This window comes from Haematobia irritans, chromosome 3 (assembly GCF_050003625.1).
Source record: "Haematobia irritans isolate KBUSLIRL chromosome 3, ASM5000362v1, whole genome shotgun sequence".
NCBI lineage: Eukaryota > Metazoa > Arthropoda > Insecta > Diptera > Muscidae > Haematobia > Haematobia irritans.
Genome location: NC_134399.1, coordinates 184538123 through 184543391, shown reverse-complemented (window position 1 = coordinate 184543391; position 5269 = coordinate 184538123).

The window sequence follows — 5269 nt, the reverse complement described above, 5'->3', positions numbered from 1 at the left end:
GAGTACTTATTTATGTAATTCTCAGTTGGATCATTGTTGATCGGGATGAAGATCTTTCTATTACTGTAGTGGGATTCTCTACTCTACACCCATGCCCATGCAATCTATCAAAATTTGAAGCAAATTTTGAAAATTTTGGGTGCACATACATATATACCTTGAATTGTAGATGTGTCTGTTGAAAATATTGTCCAAATTTTATTTCTATAAAAATTTTGACAAAATTTTATTTCTATAGAAAATTTTTGCAAAATTTTATTTTTATAGAAAATTTTTGCAAAATTTTATATCTATGGAAAATTTTGTTTTTAAAAAATTTTTATCAGAATTTTATTTCTATAAAACATTTTGTCCAACTTTTATTTCTATCGAATATTTTTCAATTTTTTATAGAAAATGTTGTTATTTTTTTTCTATAAAAAATTTTGTGGAATTTTTTGTCAAAATTTTGTCAAAATTTTACTTCTATAGAAAATTTTGTGAAAATTTTATTTCTATAGAAAATTTTGTGAAAATTTTATTTCTATAGAAAATTTTGTAAATTTTTTTTTCTATAAAAAATTTTGTGGAAATTTTATTTCTATAGAAAATTTTATTTCTATCGAAAATTTTGTCAAAATTTTATTTCTATAGAAAATTTTGTAATTTTTTTTTCTATAAAAAAAATTTTATAGAAATTTTATGGCTATAGAAAATTTTGTTAAAATTTCATTTTTATAGAAAATTTTGTTAACATTTTATTTCTATAGAAATTTTGTCAATTTTTTTTTCTATAAAATATTTTGCTAAGATTTTATTTCTATAGAAAATTTTTCAATTTTTTTCATAGAAAATTTTGTCAAATTTTTTTTTTCATAGAAAATTTTGTCAAAATTTTTTTTCAATAGAAAATTTTGTGGAAATTTTATTTCTATAGAAATTTTTGTCTAAATTTTTTTCAATAGAAAATTTTGTGGAAATTTTATTTCTATATAAAATTTTGTCAGAATTTTATTTCTATAGAAAATTTTGTCAATTTTTTATTTCTATTGAAACTTTTGTCAAAGTTTATTTCTATAGAAGATTTTGTCAATTTTTTTCTATAGAAAACTTTGTCAAAATTTTATTTCTATCGAAAATTTAGTCAAAAATTTATTTCTATAAATAATTTTGTCAAAATTTTATATCTATAGAACATTTTGTCAAAAGTTTTTTTCTATAGAAGATTTTGTGAGCATTTTATTTCTATAGAAATTTTTTCCAAAATTTTATTTATTTAGAAAATTTTCCTAAAATTTTATTTCTATAGAAAATTTTTGCGAAATTTTATTTCTATGGAAAATTTGGCTAAATGTGTTTTGAAAACTTTTTATCAAAATTGTATTTCTATAAAACATTTTGTCAAACTTTTATTTCTATGGAACATTTTTAATTTTTCTATAGAAAATTTTGTCAAAATCTTATTTCTATAGAAAATGTTGACCAAATTTTATTTCTATAAAAAATTTTCTCAATAATTTTAATTCTATAAAAAATTTTGCAAATAATTTTAAAATTTTATTTCTACAGAAAATTTTATAAAATTTTTTTCAATAGAAAATTTTGTGGAAATTTTATTTCTATAGAAAATTTTATAAAATTTTTTTCAATAGAAAATTTTGTGGAAATTTTATTTCTATAGAAAATTTTGTCAAAATTTTATTTCTATAGAAAATTTTGTCAACATTTTATTTCTATAGAAAATTTTGCCAAAATTTTATTTCTATAGAAAATTTTGTCAAAATTTTATTTCTGTAAAAAATTTTGACAAAATTTTATTTCTATAGAAGATTTTGTCATTTTTTTTTTTATAGAAAAAAATTTATTTCTATAAAAAATTTTGTCAAAATTTTATATCTATAGAACATTTTGTCAAAAGTTTATTTTTATAGAAGATTTTGTCAACATTTTATTTCTATAGAAAATTTTGTCAACATTTTATTTCTATAGAAAATTTTGTCAAAATTTTATTTCGGTAGAAAATGTTGACAAAATTTTATTTCTATAGAAAATTTTGTCAATTTTTTTTTTCTTTTGAAAATTTTGTCAAAGTTTATTTGTATAGAAGGTTTTGTCAATTTTTTTTTATAGAAAATTTTGTCAGAATTTTATTTCTATAGAAAATTTAGTCAAAAATTTATTTCTATAAAAAATTTTGTCAAAATTTTATATCTATAGAACATTTTGTCAAAAGTTTATTTTTATAGAAGATTTTGTGAGCATTTTATTTCTGTAGAATTTTTTTCCAAAATTTTATTTCTTTAGAAATTTTTCCTAAATTTTATTTCTATAGAACATTTTTGCAAAATTTTGTTTTTATAGAAAATTTTTGCAAAATTTTATTTCTATGGAAAATTTTGCTAAATTTTGTTTTTAAAAAATTTTTATCAAAATTTTATTTCTATAAAACATTTTGTCAAAATTTTATTTCTATAGAACATTTTTCAAATTTTTTAAAGAAAATTTTGTCATTTTTTTTCTAAAGAAAATTTTGTCAAAATGTTATTTCTATAGAAAATTTTGACCAAATTTTATTTCTATAAAAAATGTTGTCAATAATTTTAATTCTATAAAAAATTTTGCAAATAATTTTAATTCTATAGAAAATTTTAATTCTATAGAAAATGTTGACAAAATTTTATTTCTACAAAAAATGTTTGCAAAATTTTATATTTTATTTAAAAAAAAAAATGGTTGCAAAATTTTATTTCTATAGAAAATTTTTAAATTTTTTTATAGAAAAATTTATCAAAAAAAAATATATAAAAAGTTTTATCAAAATTTTATTTTTCTAGAAAATTGTGTCAAAATTTTATTTCTAAAGAATTTTTTATAGAAAATTTTGTAAATTTTTTTGCTATGGAAAATTTTGTGGACGTTTTATTTCTATAGAAAATTTTATCAAAACTTTTTTTAAATAGAAAAATGTTGTCAAAGTTTATTTCTATAGAAGATTTTGTCAAAATTGTTTTTTCTATAGAAAATGTTGTCAAAATTTTATTTCTATAAAAAGTTTTGTCAAAATTTTATTTCTATAGAAAATTTTGCCAAATTTTATTTCTATAGAAAATTTTGTCAAATGTTTATCTCTATAGAAGATTTTGTGAGCATTTTGTTTCTATAGAATTTTTTTCCAAAATTTAATTTTTTTAGAAAATTTTCCTAAAACTTTATTCCTATAGCAAATTTTGTCAAAGGTTTATTTCTATAGAAGATTTTGTGAGCATTTTGTTTCTATAGAATTTTTTTTTCAAAATTTTATTTCTTTAGAAAATTTTCCTACAATTTTATTCCTATAGAAAATTTTGTCAAAGGTTTATTTCTATAGAAGATTTTGTGAGCATTTTGTTTCTATAGATTTTTTTTTCAAAATTTTGTCAAAGGTTTATTTCTATAGAAGATTTTGTGAGCATTTTGTTTCTATAGATTTTTTTTTTCAAAATTTTATTTCTTTAGAAAATTTTCATAAAATTTTATTCCTATAGAAAATTATTGCAAAATTTGTTTTCTATAGAAAAGTTTCCAAAATTTTATTTTTAAAAAAATTTTATCAAAATTTTATTTCTATATAACATTGTGTCAAAATTTTATTTCTATATAAAATTTTGTGAAAATTTTATTTCTATAGAAAATGTTGTTAAAATTTTATTTCTATAAAAAATTTTGTCAAAATTTTACTTCTATAGCAAATTTTGTCAAAATGTAATTTTTATAGAAAATTTTGTCAAAATAAAAATTTTGTCAGTCAAAAACTTCAACCCGTCTTTTCTATTTCGGAATTCAAAAAATTCCCTATTGAGATCCATACACTTTTGGATGATTTTGAACCAATCCGACATTTTTAATTTGCGCTCCCAATACAATAACATTATGTCGCCATCAATATTTCATACCATTAACTCTATTTCAATATCATCTATTCGGACTACTTCATTTTAGATTTCAATCAGACATATGACACTTATCAAAATAAACACTCATCATCATATTGATGATACGTGTTCATGCAACCAATGTCATCTATAGCACCATCATCAATAATAATGCTTTCATTCATGGGCATTCTAGCATATTGTGAATATTACATCCGGATGAATATCCTCTCAGTCAACAGCCCATCGAGAACAATGCCAATTCACATAAATTCGTTAGCAATTTAAATAAACGGGAAACTTGTCAAATTTTTGGTATTGCTTAAATGGTGATGATTGCAAGTGCATAGGCGATATTGTTACAATATTATTTCGGTGCTTCGGTGATATGGGATTTTTATTTCGATTTTGTCTGTACAGGACTAAGGCCACATTTATCAGGCGGAATAATAAATGTAACAACATGAGGAACACCAAGCGCGAACAATAGCAAAAATTCGTAGACCTGCACATTTGCAGCATGTAAATATTTACATAGTAAACTTTGTTGTAACTCTATTCGCATAGATATAGACTTGCTATCGTTTCGTGTATACTCAAAAATTCTACTGGAAGCAGTTTGATAAATACGGGAAGTGAATATTGATATAAAATTTCCCGTATGGAACTGCCGACGGGTGTCTGTATTAGTATACCCAAACCAAATGTTCCTACATGAATCTAGAGTAGAGCCTTAATGGATGGTAGATGTCTGGTGTGAACTCGAACTACGGCACATTTGCTCTCGAAAAAATTTCTTGTGACTCACCAAAATTCTCCTGACTCAAGGAATTATGGCGGCAAGCCGCCTCGAAGAAACCAAAATCTATCAAATTTGTAGCTTTTCTACTGTTTGGTAGATTTCTTGAAATTTTGTTAGATTTTGCAAGATATTCGTCTCCAACTAAGAGGTACTTCAATTGTCTACAGAAAAAAAGAAATTGTGAAAATTTTCTATAGAAATAAAATGTTGAGCAAATTTTCTATAGAAATATTGAACATTTTTCTTTAGAAATAAAATTTCGAGAAAATTTTCTATAGAAATAAAATTTTAACAAAATTTTCTACAGAAATAAAATTTTGAGAAAATTTCCTATAGAAATAAAATTTTAACAAAATTTTCTATAGAAATAAAATTTTTACACAATTTTCTATAGGAATAAAATTTTAACAAAATTTTCTATAGATATAAAAATTTAACAAAATTTTCTATAGAAATAAAATTTTTACAAAATTTTCTATAGAAATAAATTTTTGACAAAATTTTCTATAGTTGATGTCTATATGATAAAATTATCTGTAGACATAAAATATTGTCAACTTTTTCTCCAGAAATAAAG